We start from the raw sequence: 16467 nt of genomic DNA, 5'->3' as shown, positions 1-16467 counted from the left end.
CTGAGTATTTCAGATGACAGTTGCTTTCTATAAGCAAAAAATTGACACGAAAATCTAAGTAGCCCAATTCCCATGCTCAACTACCAGGCATGTAAAGAATCGAAATGAATATATCCTTAGATCATTCCTTAGATCAGTGCATTTCTATTCCTCATTCCTACACTTTCCCCTAGGCTTTCAGTATTTCTAAATTATCCATATTTATTAGATGTCCATATGGGAACTTGCTTTAGTGAAATTATTTGGGGGGGCGGGGGGGAACTGCTGTCTTTTCCATATTAAAAAAAAATTAAAGCATACATTAAAAAGGAATGAAATTCTGACATATGGTACAACATGGATGAACCCTGAAGACACATTGGGTAAAATAAACACAAAAGGACAAATGCTTTATGACTCCACTTGATATGATATGACAGACCAAGAAAAGGCAAATTCATAGACATGGATGTAGACTGCTGCTGCTGCTGCTAAGTCGCTTCAGTCGTGTCCGACTCTGTGCGACCCCATAGACGGCAGCCCACCAGGCTCCTCTGTCCATGGGATGCAGGCTAGAGATTACCAAAGACTGGGGAGATGGAGAATGGGGAGTTATCACTTAATGGACACAGAACATCTATTAGAGATGATGAAAAGTTCTGCACCTGGGCAGCAATGATGATAGCAAAACAGTGGGTATGTACTTAGGCCAATAAATTACATGCCTAAAAATGGTTAAAATGGAAAATCTGGTGTTACATATATTTTTTATCACAATTTTTTAAATGGAAAAAATCAAAGCATATAGTGTGTGTTTCACAATTGCCCGAAATGAAAAAATTTTAAAAAGTCTCCTTGAAACATTTTAAGGAGTAGATTATAAGTTTTCTGAGGACAGGGACTAGCTCTGTCTTACACACCGCAGTTACACTGTTATTCAGTAGACTCTCCATAAATGTTTGTTTAATAAATAAATGATTAAAAGATATAAATAGAGGACAGATTCTTCTAAGTAGGGAAATATAAAAAGCATCAAATTTATTTATTCATGAGAAAGTATAGTGGGGCATATTCCTGAGAAAAATACCAAAGCTACGATCCCTAAGCTCCTTTAGGGAAGGGAGTATATCTATTTCATCTTTACTTCCTTCACAGCACGTCGTATGATGCCTTACAGAGTGAATGGCTGATAAATGTTTGCAGAATGAGGAATTAAAAAAAACTGACAGTAAAATCAATGTCTTATTAACTGCTCTACTATTCTCCTTTTTAAAAATTACTTACTTTTTGCAAACATACAACTCCTGCCACAGGATGAAAAAAATAAACCTCATAGCTTACAAAAAGTGAAGGTAAAACATAAATAACTAGAAGATATCACTCTCAGGAAAAGAAACAGCAAACACAGGGCACATCATGTTCTGAGTAGAAAAAAAAAAGTTCTTTTTTTTTTTTTTTAAAGGAACAGCTAAAGTATAGAAAAGATAGCTTGCATAGTTCATCTCCATTTTTTAGGAAAAAATAAATGGTCAAAATAACAGAAAATTTTTAACTCTCTTTGGAAGAAAATCCAAATATTCCTTGCCAAAAATTAATGTCTGACCTTTACAATAAATACTTGAGTGAATACAGAAGAATATTTAAGGTCCCCCTTAAAAAAATTCTAGTGAACCCAAACATTATCACTAATTCTCTCAACTAGCCTATCAAGTAATCAAGTGTTCTTGCTTAGAAATACTTGTCACAAAATTACATACAACTGGCTTATGACCAACATGCTACACCAAGTTACTGATGATTTTCTCGACTAATATTCACTATCATCACCATTTACATTTTACATGAAGTACTCAGTTAAAGTATACATAAGGAGAACATTTTTAAAGCCAAAAAATTCAAATGTGACATCCTTAACATTCGGTACCTATACAACAGTTGGAACCTTATAAAATCACCAGAACCGTGTAATGTAGCAGTCTCACTTTGAACAATATTAAAACATGTCTTTCAACTTCAAACACCCCCACCCCTAAGACAAGATGCCCATTAACAAACAGAAATAGGAATTCGACCTCTGCAGAGATCAAGGTTTATTACATTTCTATCTCTCAGCTGTTATCTTCTCCCCAAGCAGGCAGGCATCATTTTGGAGGAGCCTCTCTGCTGCCCGGACCTTCATGCCTGCAGGAGCTCTCCATTAGCATCCGAAATGCTAACAGTCCACTCTTAGAGTCAGCACTTCAAGCAGAACTGCATGAAGGATGACCACTTCTCTACATGAAAGCACAGCCACTCCAGGTGGAAGGATGCAAAATACCAGCACACTGACCTCTGCCAGGCAGCAAACACTTAAAGCAGGTGCATTTCCGTGCTCCAGAAGGGAGGGGGGAGGAGCAGGGAGGAAGCCCCAGATCCCTAATATATTAGACATGTTTACTGCACTCAGAGCCATTCCAGCTAATTCATGGACATCAGTTTATCCAAATGAGAAAAGTGGTCTCCCGTCTTTCACCGGCTCGACTCAGAGGGCATTCAGCCAAGCATAGCCGGGCAAAACAATCCATACGATCTCTTTAAGCTATAATAAAGAAGACGAGTTTCAGAAGAAATAACATTCAGCTCCGGCAAAGAAGCACAGTCGCAAACCTTTTCCTCATCTTATCGCTGCTTCTGGTGTTTACAAAGTACAAGCAGTAGCCTCGGAAACCTCCAGAGACTGCCGTCGGTAACCTCCTGTCAGATCTTCAGTTTAAATAGCCCCTTGATCAATCTGTGATGGGTTTTGGCAGTTAAATAGAAGGGAGTGAGTAAAATGACGCACAAAATGAATCCTTTTCAAGTTGCAAATGAGTGAGTCAGGATTCAGACTTGCTGAGATGCTCCAAATTAAACCCCCTGCTCTAATTTTAAGCATGCTCCGTCTTACCGTTCTGCTGTTGTCTCTCTCAGGCTCGAATCACCTGGAACTCTTGAGCATGTCTGTAGCAATGTGCTTGCACCAGGCCAAGCTCACACAGCAACTGAATTCACATCTTTCTGCACTAGCAAGCTGAAATGGTACGGCCGTACTACAACCAAGAAAGGGGGAAGCAAAAGCAGGGGAAAGAAAAAAAAAAAAAAAAACACCCAGAAATACCTAGAGAAGCTAATCTCAATGGAATAAGACCAAAAATGATTCAGAAGAACACAAAGGACATGCTCACATTCAGGATCAATAGCTTGAGCACTTTAATTTCTTTTTCCCAAAAGAATCTCTCTTTTTTTTTTTTTTTTTCCTCTAAACACGATGGACTTGCCTGTGGAGTTCCCAGGAAGACAGAGTAACCCGGGCTCTGCAGCAGCATTGCAGCCAAAGTAACCGTGAATATTCTGCCCAGGCAATTCACAACACACTGTCTCTTCAGAAAGATATTGATTTGCAATGCAGGGCTGCCTCAAAAGAATACAGAATGGGAGCCAAATAGATAATGGTGATTGCACAGGAGGAAAAACATTTAATCAAGGGGATGTACCTCATCATGCTCGATTCAATTTTTTAAAAGCACTGGGGCAAGCCAGTAAGTGTCTTGAGTGACAAACTCATTAAACAGTAATCTGAGGTCCTAGAGAAGGCCAAGTTTAGGCTGTCATCATTCGCATTTGTGCTGCAAAAGCCACTAAAACGTTTACGGTGTCTATGTGCATAGATTTCTCATATGCAAATGAGGCATGATGAGAACTCTAAAATAACCATGCACCAAATACGAGAGGTTAAAAAAAAAAAAATGCACAGGTGTAGTATTTACGGAACCAAAGTGGTAAAATACATAGTAATGAGCCTGCAGAATTCTTGATGGGAGTTACAGCTCATATGACCCTCAAAAGTAAAATATCAACACAAACCAGATCTCACAATCCTTAGGCTAATTGTGTCAAGTCATGCCACACACGGTGCTGGGTGGCCAGGAAAGATCCCAAACTGCCACTCCCGTAGCTACCCCTACAGGAGAGAGACTGATCTACAGCTGATCTACAACTCAGAAAACAGAATTGCAAAAGGGCAAAAAAGTAGATTAGGACACAACCAAGAAATACATTAGGCAACAAATCAAAAGAGTCAGGCATGACATCTGACCCCACAGACATTCACTTAATTAAGAAATCAAAGGACAAGAAGAGATAACAACAATGTCAAATATTTCTATAGCTCCCAGGACTAGTGCACACTCATCAAGTAATCTCAGGGAGAGAGCAGCATTGAAATACATGCAATGCCACGTGTAGAATAGATGGCTGATGGGAAGTTGCTTTCTGTGCTCTGTGCTCTGTGACGACCCAGAGGCGTGGGATGGGGGTGGGGTGGGAGGGAGGTTCAAGGGGGAGGGGATGCATGTATACTTGTGGCTGATTCATTTTGTACGGCAGAAACCAACACGGCAGAAACCAACACAACATTGTAAGCAATTATCCTCCAATTAAAAACAAATTAAAAACAAGAAATCCCAGGGAAAAGTGCTTCCCCTTTACATCCTAACTGGTTTAAAGGAATCATCTCCCGCATCCTCTGTTTGCAAACCATCCTCATCTTCATCCTTCTCAGTGGCAAAGGGAAGGCACTGACTTTTTTTCTGCAACACAAAAGCTCATCCAAAAATCTTACAAAACGTTCTTCAAACACAAATAGTATGTACTTTGCTCTTCACAACAGCCAGGAAAGAAAGTGATCTCCTTAATATCGGAAAACTATCGAGTCAGATGAACTTCGCTTCTGTGCAGCAGACATCATTTCAGCAAGTCTCTCAAGAATCTGGAGCTGTGTTTGCAACTGCTCAAGCTCCAGCCCACAAAGACTCTCCTTTTTCAGAACCAACAACATTTACTTGAATCATTTAAGCCTTTGAATCATTAACCGTATGCTGCCTCATAAAACTCTCCTATAGTACCGGCATTTCCCCCGATGAAGGCCCTTGCGGAACATCGCCTGGAAAATCCCATGGACAGAGGAGCCTGGTAGGCTACAGTCCATGGGGTTACAAAGAGTCAGACACAACTGAGCAACTTCATTTCACCTTTTTTTTTTTTTACTCCTCCATAGCACGTTAACATAATGCTACACATCTAGCAAATATTAAATTAAAAATTTTAAGAATTAGTGAATTTCCCAACTCCTTATTTTAAGGCTTAGATAATCTCCCCTCCCCTATGACTCAACATTCCCTGACAAAAATCCACGTCAGAAGTGTTAGCTTCAGTTTCTTCATTTAAGTAGTGCCTATGTGTTTTTTCTTTCTAGAGAGTTGGTAGATAAGGGCATGTACAGTGTTTGTGTTCACTAAACTATTCTGTATAAAACCCAAGAAACTTAACACAATAATCTGCTTTATTCTTTCATTTATTCATTCAACGAATAGGTACTGATGCACCCAGCGATGAGCAGCCTTGTTCTCTGCGATCGAAGACTCCTTCTCCTGACTTAGGTGGGTCCTCAGGTAGCTCCTCCTCAGAGCCCTCCTTGGGCTCCCCTTTGCGTTGGCGCCCCCTCACCCGATCACACTGCACTATTCTCCCTTCGCTATCTAAATTATTTGTTTGTCTTCCTCCCCCACTAGAACACAAATTGCTCAAGAGCCTGGAATTCTCGTTGGCTCTCCTGTGTTTCCGTAGCCCCTAAAACAGTCTCAGCACTTGTTATACCAATCAGTATTAGGAGGAGCTGCTGATGACAGGGGTTCAAACCAACTGAGTGGAAATGGATGGGAAAGCTTGAGAGACGTGTAGGGGAAAGAACGGTGTCACCAAATACATACAAGTAAACAAGAAGCTTGGCCACGGAACAAAAGTAAGGAGAGACACCGAGGGTGAAGCTGTGAAAAATTAATCATTATGCTCATGTTTTACAGGAAGGATTCACTGTCTACTGCTATGGAGACTATCTTTATTAGGGGACACTGAGGTGTATATCAAACCACACCACAGAAGACCATTAGTAGAGATTAAGATAAAGGGTCTGTCTTCAAAGAGAAGAGACAAAAGTCTTGTGAAAAAACACCATCTCAGTGGACATGGAGGAAAAGATGGGAAAGAAACCGACAAAAATACTAGGTACTAACATCTACTTTGATCATATTTACAAGTAAACAAAACTTGATCCCTTGAAATGCCTGCCTTTATGAAAAAAAAATGCACTTGTGACATTTTAAATATCGCATAATAAACAAAAACTAATCTTCAATTGACGATGGGGTCAGTTATGAACCAGTGACAGCCAGCAGGCTTTAACAGCAAGTATACAGGGCCACTGTCTCCTGATCTCATTAATCGATATTTCTGAGTTCCTCAGCTTCACTGAGATGCTGCATCCTTTCTTTGCCATTAAGCTTTCCTACTTACAGCTATAAATGTGCCACTTCCTTCTACCACCACCACACCCTCCTCAGTCTTGCCACAGATTCTTCAACCATCCCTGTGTTGGGCAGCTTAGATAAACACGCTTATTAGAACACTGGGTGAACAGAGGTCTGAGTCAAAGGGTATGCTCAAAGCAGAGCTACAAACTTTCTCCTGAGTGGAGAAATATTAGCTCAGGCAGCCACTGACCACAGGCTTCACCATATAGCCTTTGTGGTATTTCGCATCTGTGTGGAAACTCTTGCTTCGTATCACCCTACGTGGAGCTGTCTCAGACACAGAAGGCTGCCAGATGTCTGACCTTCACACAAGTAGGGCCATACAGACAGATGGGACCAAGGAAGATTAAACCTGGAGAAAACAAGTACATGAAAAAAGGGATGCCATTTAGAATTAAAACTCTCCAGAAAGCAGGAATAGAAGGAACATACCTCAACATAATAAAAGCTATATATGACAAACCCACAGCAAGCATTACCCTCAATGGTGAAAAATTGAAAGCATTTCCCCTGAAATCAGGAACAATACAAGGGTGCCCACTCTCACCACTACTATTCAACATAGTGTTGGAAGTTTTGGCCACAGCAATCAGAGCAGAAAAAGAAGTAAAAGGAATCCAGATAGGAAAAGAAGAAGTGAAACTCTCGCTGTTTGCAGATGACATGATTCTCTACATAGAAAACCCTAAAGACTCTAACAGAAAATTACTAGAGCTAATCAACTAATACAGTAAAGTTGCAGGATATAAAATTAACACACAGAAATCCCTTGCATTCCTATACACTAACAATGAGAAAACAGAAAGAGAAATTAAGGAAACAATACCATTCACCATTGCAACAAAAAGAATAAAATACTTAGGAGTATATCTACCTAAAGAAACAAAAGACCTATATATAGAAAACTATAAAACACTGATGAAAGAAATCAAAGAGGACACAAACAGATGGAGAAATATACCGTGTTCATGGATTGGAAGAATCAATATTGTCAAAATGGCTATACTACCCAAAGCAATCTATAGATTCAATGCAATCCCTATCAAGCTACCAACGGTATTTTTCACAGAACTAGAACAAATAATTTCACAATTTGTATGGAAATACAAAAAACCTCGAATAGCCAAATCAATCTTGAGAAAGAAGAATGGAACTGGAGGAATCAACCTGCCTGACTTCAGACTATACTACAAAGCCACAGTCATCAAGACAGTATGGTACTGGCACAAAGACAGAAATATAGATCAATGGAACAGAATAGAAAGCCCAGAGATAAATCCACGAACCTATGGACACCTTATCTTCAACAAAGGAGGCAAGGATATATAATGGAAAAAAGACACCCTCTTTAACAAGTGGTGCGGGAAAAACTGGTCAACCACTTGTAAAACAATGAAACTAGAACACTTTCTAACACCATACACAAAAATAAACTCAAAATGGATTAAAGATCTAAATGTAAGACCAGAAACTATAAAACTCCTAGAGGAGAACATAGGCAAAACACTCCGACATGAATCACAGCAGGATCCTCATGACCCACCTCCCAGAATATTGGAAATAAAAGCAAAACTAAACAAATGGGACCTAATGAAACTTAAAAGCTTTTGCACAACAAAGGAAACTATAACCAAGGTGAAAAGACAGCCCTCAGAATGGGAGAAAATAATAGCAAACGAAGCAACAAAGGATTAATCTCAAAAATATACAAGCAACTCCTGAAGCTCAATTCCAGAAAAATAAATGACCCAATCAAAAAATGGGCCAAAGATCTAAACACACATTTCTCCAAAGAAGACATACAGATGGCTACATGAAAAGATGCTCAACATCACTCACTATCAGAGAAATGCAAATCAAAACCACAATGAGGCATCATTACACGCCAGTCAGGATGGCTGCTATCCAAAAGTCTACAAGCAATAAATGCTGGAGAGGCTGTGGAGAAAAGGGAACCCTCTTACACTGTTGGTGGGAATGCAAACTAGTACAGCCTCTATGGAGAACAGTGTGGAGATTTCTTAAAAATCTGGAATTAGAACTGCCATATGACCCAGCAATACCACTTCTGGGCATACACACCGAGGAAACCAGATCTGAAAGAGACACGTGCACCCCAATGTTCATCACAGCACTGTTTATAATAGCCAGGACATGGAAGCAACTTAGATGCCCATCAGCAGATGAATGGATAAGGAAGCTGTGGTACATATACACCATGGAATATTACTCAGCCGTTAAAAAGAATTCATTTGAATCAGTTCTAATGAGATGGATGAAACTGGAGCCCATTATACAGAGTGAAGTAAGCCAGAAAGATAAAGACCAATACAGTATACTAACGCATATATATGGAATTTAGAAAGATGGTAACGATAACCCTATATGCAAAACAGAAAAAGAGACACAGAAATACAGAACAGACTTTTGGACTCTGTGGGAGAAGGTGAGGGTGGGATGTTTCGAGAGAATAGCATCGAAACATGTATATTATCTAGGGTGAAACAGATCACCAGCCCAGGCTGGATGCATGAGACAAGTGCTCGGGCCTGGTGCACTGGGAAGACCCAGAGGAATCGGGTGGAGAGGGAGGTGGGAGGGGGGATCGGGATGGGGAATACATGTAAATCCATGGCTGATTCATGTCAATGTATGACAAAAACCACTACAATATTGTAAAGTAATTAGCCTCCAACTAATAAAAATAAATGAAAAAAATAAATAAATAAATAAAAATTTTAAAAAATAAAAAAAAAAAAGAAAAGAAAAAAGGGATGCGGGGGGTGGGCTGAGGGTGGGATATATGTGTATGTGTGTGTGTTTGTGTGTGTGTGTGCGTGCATGCACGTACACCCACATGCTCAGTCGTGTCTGACTCTTTGCCACTCCATGGACTGTGTAGCCAATCAGGCCCCTCTGCCCATGGAATCTCCCAGGCAAGATTACTGGAGTAGGTTGCCATTTCCCATTCGGGGAGATCTTCCTGACCCAGGGATCGAACCCATCTCTCTTCGTGTCTCCTGCATTGGCAGGCAGGTTCTTTACCACTGTGCCATCTGGAAAATCCAGAAAAAAGGAACAGAGAAAGGTTTTTTAAAAAACTGAAAAAAGACAAGAAAACATTAAGGAAACTGTTTAAAGATTAGGAAATGGGTAAAGAGAAAAGGTTACTTTATGCATATAAGTCTAATACAATGTCATTTACTTTAAATACTTAGGTCTAAAGAGGGGACACAGTTTATATTATTTTGAAAAGTGATAGAGAAAAGATTGAAATTTTCCCCAAAAGAGGTTCAATTTCAATTATAATAGTTCCATGAAACCCTAGCAATTTCTTTCTATTGTAAAGCTTTACAGCGAAATGTTCACATTATGATTGGTTTGCAAATGTTCAGGATATTTCAGTAAACCTAACCCTTAACTTTTTAAGAAGCCCTAAAAACTTCATGACTTAATACTTCTCCTCTCGTGTCAGTCATTACCTAATTCCCACATATTCATCGAAATGTTATTTACTGAAAATACTTTCTCAAATGATGTAACTGGCAAGGGACTAACCTCCAACATATATAAACAGGGGGCTTCTCTGGTGGCTCAGACGGGAAAGAATCTGCCTGCAAAGCGGGAGACCCAGGTTCGATCCCTGGGTTGGGAAGATTCCCTGGAGAAGGGAATGGCAACCCACTCCAGTATTCTGGCCTGGAGAATCCTATGGACAGAAAAGCCTGGCAGGCTGCAGTCCATAGGGTCGCAGAGTCAGACATGACTGACTGACTAACACCCACATACAAATAGTTCATACAAGTCAATATCAAAAAACAAATAAATGCCCCAATCAGAAAATTGGCAGAAGATCTAAACAGACATTTCTCCAAAGGAGACATACAGATGGCCAAAAGGCACATGCAAAGATGCTCAACATCACTAGCTATTAGGGAAATGCAAATCAAAACTACAATGAAGTATCACCTCACAATGGTCAGAGTGGCCAACGTCAAAAGTCTACAAATAATGAATGCTGGAGAGGATGTGGGGAAAACAGAACCCTACTACACTGTTGATGGAAATGTAAATTGGTACAGCCACTATGGAAAAGTATGAAGGTTCCTTAAAAAACTAAAAATAGAGCTACCATATGATCCTACAATCTAACTCCTGGGCATATATCTGAAGAAAACTGTAATCTGAAAAGATACACACATGACAATGTTCACTGCAGCACTATTGCCAAGACACACAAGCAACGTAAATGTCCATCAACAGATGAACAGATAAAGAAGATGTGGTATGTTTACACAATGGAATACTACTCAGCCATAAAAAAGAATGAAATGCCATTTGCAGCAACAGAGATGGACTTTGAGATTATCTAAGTGAAGCAAGCCAGACAAAGACAAATATCATAGGATACCACTTACATGTGTAATACAGAAAAAACTGATACAAATGAATTTATATACAAAACAGAAGTAGAGCCAGGACACAGAAAACAAACTTATCGTTACCCAAAAGGAATGAGGGAGGGATAAATTAGGAGTTTGGAATCAACATATACACACTATTATATATAAAATAGATGAGCAACAAGGACCTACTGTGTATCACAGGGAACTATACTCAATATTTTATAATAACCTATAAGGGAAAAGAATCTGAAAAGAGATACATATGTATGCATAACTGAACCACTTGGTTGTACACCTGAAGTAAGCACGACCTTGTAAATCAACTATACTCCAACTTAAAAAAAAAAAATCTCAAAATACTATGAAATTCTGGAGGAGTCTGAATTGAATGTTTAAAAGTCATTTCTTAACCACATACCAAAAACATCGACATGTCATTCATGGCATTTCATTGAAACTTTGCGATTTTCTCCTTGAGTGACAGTTGCTCAGTCATGGCTGACTCTTTGCAACGCCATGGACTGTAGCCTGCCAGGCTCCTCTGTCCATGGAATTTTTTCCCTAATATTACACAATTTTGAATGTTTTTCTAAATTCTGGAGGGAGAAAAATGAAGCAATTTTATCAGTAAATGTGGATAATTCCACCAACCAATACATTTGTTCCTGAAAAACATTGCATTCTGTTAAACTGCACCCTGAAAACAAGGTTATTTATTGGGAAAATAAGACTGAGGACAGACTATTCAAAACCCATGCACCTAGAGCACTAATAAAAAAAAAAGTAATGAATCCCTGGAGAAGGAAATTGCAACCCACTCTAGTATCCTTGCCTGGAAATTCCATAGACAGAGGCACCTAGAGGGTTATAGTCCATGGGGTCACAAAGAGCAGGACACGACCGCGCACCTGAGCATGAGCATGGTTTCTCACAGAAGATACGCTATTCTCCTGGAAACCAAAGCTATCAACCATCAGAGGATAATTCACTAAAGCTCTATAAATGGTCACAGGACATTCTTTACCATCACAATCTTTTTCAGGGGAAATTGCTTGAATATTTTCCTAAGGACATTTCTGCATAACTGAAAACTCAGAGCTGACTGTAAAAATGTCTATTCTAGGCTCTCTTTATGTGATGAGGTAGGATGCAGATCACTCTAACAGTGTAACAGAAACAACCTTTCCTTTTTTCTCAATTTACTTTTCTAATTGTTTGTTGCCAATACATGTAAATTAATTTTATAATTAATATAATTATATATATTATAACTAATTTACATGTAATTTGACTTTGATTAATTCACTTATTAATTTTAATAATTTATAAAACTCTTATTTGACCAAGCCCCCCCAAAAAAAATATTAACACACCCACACAGACCACATCTTCCTCCTCTCTGAATTCCCTACAGTGCTGATATTAGGTCTTGCATACAATAGATGCACCATCAATGTTTCTTGGCTAGAGGTAAATCTTGTGCTGGTCTCTGTGAACTGCAGAAAACAAGTCAAGGTGAAAACAATTCAGTTATGAACTTTATTCTAGGTCGAAAAAGTCCAAAAATAAAGCTAGAGCAGCAGAGCTTTAGATTACATTTGCTAAAAAGCAGCATGGAAGGTAGAGAATCAGGAATCTAAAAACAGAAACAGGCTACAATAATTAAGACAGGCTTTATTTTTGCCTGTATTTCAAAAATCTGAGGTCTGATCACAGTTCTGCTTCTACGCAAGGTTTTAGCCTAATCCTTTTCAGGGAACAATTTTCTTCCTTGCTCTATGTTGTGCATCCCTGGGTGTGTGTCCTCAATTACCCAGGGTAACAACCTGTTTGCATCTCAGTCTTTGCTTCTCCTTTTCTAATCCCCATCACATAAGACTTGTATTTGGACTAAAACATATGGTTTTTACACAAATATACACACACATCTATGAACTTAATAATTATTCAGGTGATCTACAAAATGCACAGGCATTCCCATGGCCCAATAGAATGTTTTCTATTAACACCCAAGCAGAAACACAATAGGATTGTTGATGTGGTATGAGATAAAGCAGAGGAATCCAGATGCAAAACAGATTTTGTCATAACCACATTCACAAAAGAACAGTATCAGAGCGTTTCAAAAATGTAGAACAAACATGATCTGAGAAACATGAATTAAATTACAAGACTGCAGTGGCCGATACAAAATCCTCAGGTAGCTAGCAGCAAGAAGAAAGGCAAAAGCATTGAGAAAAGATGTGAGGGTTTTTCTCCCTTCCTGGTGTCAAGATTCCAGTAAGGACAGAGGCTACAAATCCATGACTATCAAAAGCTTCTTAAGGAACCAAGTCTTTCGTCTTTCTCTCTCTTTCTCTCTCTTTCTAACTTCTCTAAGTTTTTGAGTTAACTGTGAAGAGAGGAGAACAAATTTTCCAGTTCAGGGTTAAAAGTCAGCTTTCTTGCTTTTAGGGACTTTATCTAGCTTTCTAAAATTTCACTTGGTTAGAAAATCATAAAAATCCCAGAATGAAAAAAGCTTTCTTTAAAGAGCTTGCCAAACAGATTTACAGAAATAACTTTAAATTAAATTATATTTGGCATTCTTAAATCTACAAACAGCCCTAACTAAGGAACTCATGCGTACTTTCAAATATTAAAATGGAGTATTCATTAAGTAGTCTTTCCTTTGTCTCATCTAGACACTTAAGCAATAAAGTAGGATGCTAGACCATGGGAAAGAATGGAAAACAATGCTGTACCATCAACAATAAACATTCATGATAATATAAAGATGACTAACTAAAGAAACTCACAACTGAAATGAAAACATGTCCTAGGTAATCTAATTAACTGCTCTGGAAAACATCTTAGTATTGATATTTGCCTTTTCAAGCTAGTACTGATATAATTTAGAACATTCTAAAACCACATGGACGTCATCTTCAAAGAAGAGAAAGCAAATCAAAGTGATCATTTATCTAAGGAGGAATCACCATGTTACCATCATATTACCAATCCAATCTCACTGGTGCAACAAAGAATGACGTTTGCTGCAAATGTGCATAAGCAGCAAGGATATTAACAACTCTGAAATGCTGTAACCTCCCCTTAAAATAGTGACTTCCCAGGAGGCACAGTGGTAAAGAATCTGCCTGCCAATGCAGGAGATGCCAGAGAACCATGTTCGCTCTCTGGTTACTGAAATAGGTTCCTGTTTCCAAGAAGAAGTAGAACCAGTAGTTCCAAATGGCCCTCACATCTTTTCCCTTTGCCTGGAATGGATCCTCCCTGACGCCACCCACCACAGTCTTGGGAGGGCTGTGCCCTGTCTAGCAGCAGACAAGAGCTCCAACTTGGGCCAGTCATTCTCTGGGACTTTTCCAACCAAAACTGAGCTGTACCTCACCTCTGCCCCTCTGAGGGCAGCAAAGCAAAGAAAACATCAACTTACAAGCAGCCAGTGTCAGCGTTTCCCGCCTGCTAAGCGAATCCAGACAGGGATGCTGAACTACCAAGTACTAAGAGTAACGATGAGGGCAAGAGAGAGCACAGACAACGTGGAACCCTTTATCCTAGCCCTTGACGACCAACCACCTGCTTCTCTGACTTTCTAAAGCCTGGCTGTCAAGTCCTTGCTTCTATTCTGTCACACTACCTTCCCAATGGAGAAGGCAATGGCACCCCACTCCAGTACTCTTGCCTGGAAAATCCCAGGGACAGAGGAGTCTGGTGGGCTGCAGTCCATGGGGTCGCACAGAGTCAGACACGACTGAGCGACTTCACTTTCACTTTTCACTTTCATGCCCTGGAGAAGGGAATGGCAACCCACTCCAGTGTTCTTGCCTGGAGAATCCCAGGGACGGGGGAGCCTGGTGGGCTTCCGTCTACGGGGTCGCACAGAGTCGGACACGACTGAAGTGACTTAAGAGGCAGCAGCAGCACGTTCCCAATAAATCTCATTTTTTTCTTTAGTGACTTCAAGTTGATTGTCAGTTCTTTGTAACCCAGAGTGCTACTGTCATTTCACACGGAAATACATGTAGAAGGATGCAGAGCTACTGGGAAACACTAATGTCAGAGCTAGAGCTAAGTAACAATAGATGTGCTGCTTTAAACTCTAGGAAAGAGGATTTAAGGTTGATGTTGACTTTAAGGCTGATTTTGATGGCAGGAAAAGAGGGTTTAATAGCAGGCAAAGGTTTCAGCTATCTCATAAATCTACCATATATAATATTTCTATAAACTGTTACTAAATTATCATATATGTTAAAATTACTTATTTATTCTTATAATTTACAGGGGAAATTATATACCTACCATAAGTCATGGAGCATGACCTATTACTCAGTTATCTGTACCTGTAGGATACCTGAATGCCTGTACCAGTTACTTTACCCAGGCATCCAAGTTGCCATAATAGCATAAATTCACATTCTAGGCACCTAAAGGGAAATAAACTGACTTGGCCTTGTAGCTACCACTTATAAATCATTAGCACCCACAAGTAGCTAAGAAATGTCACAGGAATTATGAAAGGGAAATCAGTTTGTTATACCAACCCGGGCATTAAAGATTTCTGGCCATGACGGAAAGAGGGTTATTAAAAATTAAAGAACTAACAGCAAGGGGATTTTGGAAAAAGCCACAAAAGTACACTAGGGACTGGTGGAGTATGTAGAGAAAGTGCTAGGAAGACATAAAGTAAACTACATTTTCTGTATTTCATTAAGAAAGGATTTTTTTTTCTAGACTTGATATTAAGCATTCAAGATGAATGAACCTGCTGCTCTCACAGATACTTATACAAATATTAAATGTAATACAAGTAACAACTGCCATAGAATAAGGAAAATGAAATACTAAGGGAGTTCAGAATGAGGGAGGGCTCAGAACAAAGGAGCCTCTGAATGAGGCCAAGCAAAATTGGCAGATTTTCACTTAAAGTCATCAAAATTCTGAATACTAGAGTTACAAGGAATTTAATAGGTAAAATGTTGGGGAGAAGTATACATCCAAACACTAGCAATGACCACTCCTAGCACAATAACTGTTATCAATATTTGGATGTAATTTGATAATTCTACAAAGTCCCTTTGTAAAACCATAGGAGAACAGCTTAGAAGACTCGAACAACTTCCGTGATTTGAACCCTCATGAACAATGGTTCTTTTCTTCCCTCTGGTGGAAGATTATCTGGATGAACTCCAGGGACTCCATGTACACTGCCTGCCCATATGGTTCAAAGATGTGTTTTCTCCTAGTTACCCTGGACACAGACAACCAAATTCTTTTTTTGTATTGCTTAAGGAAAACTGACCTTTGAAAACTGTTGCAACAGCAAGTCACAAAGAACTCAGGGAGCATCTTTACTTCTGATTCCTCTCTCCAGTACTAATTCTAATGTAGGGTTGGTAGAATTTTACTTTTCACAAAACAAAGGCAAAATCTATCTACTTACATAAGACAAGTTCTCCCCTGAAGCATCTGATTGCCTCAATAGTCACTGTTTCTCCTAATCATTGAAGCAAGATTCACTCCATAAAAAAGTTCCTATGAAAAAAATATAATAAAATAATTCCATTCACACTTCTTGGATGACCCCATCAAAATTAGTTCCTCATAAAGGCACAGAGAAACTGCAGCGCTTCAATCTGAAACTCCAATACTTTGGCCACATGATGTGAAGAGCTGACTCATTTGAAAAGACCCTG

General features: G+C 39.3%; 1 protein-coding gene across 5 annotated transcripts in view; it reads right to left on the bottom strand.

Annotated features, from left to right (window-relative positions):
• CDK14 (cyclin dependent kinase 14) overlaps positions 1–16467 on the bottom strand; it is a 738271-nt gene that overhangs the window by 509191 nt on the left and 212613 nt on the right. The window contains exon 1 of one of the 5 annotated variants that reach the window (XM_061164853.1): positions 2906–2926. The exons of the other annotated variants lie outside the window; for them this stretch is intronic. The gene's annotated coding sequence lies outside the window, so the exon portion shown is untranslated. Of the gene's footprint in view, positions 1–2905; positions 2927–16467 lie in introns of those variants that run through there. 5 annotated transcript variants of the gene reach the window in all.

This window comes from Dama dama, chromosome 18, assembly GCF_033118175.1.
Source record: "Dama dama isolate Ldn47 chromosome 18, ASM3311817v1, whole genome shotgun sequence".
Classification (NCBI taxonomy): Eukaryota; Metazoa; Chordata; class Mammalia; order Artiodactyla; family Cervidae; genus Dama; species Dama dama.
Note: the sequence above shows the minus strand (reverse complement) of the source record. Positions and strands in the feature narration are given on the sequence as shown.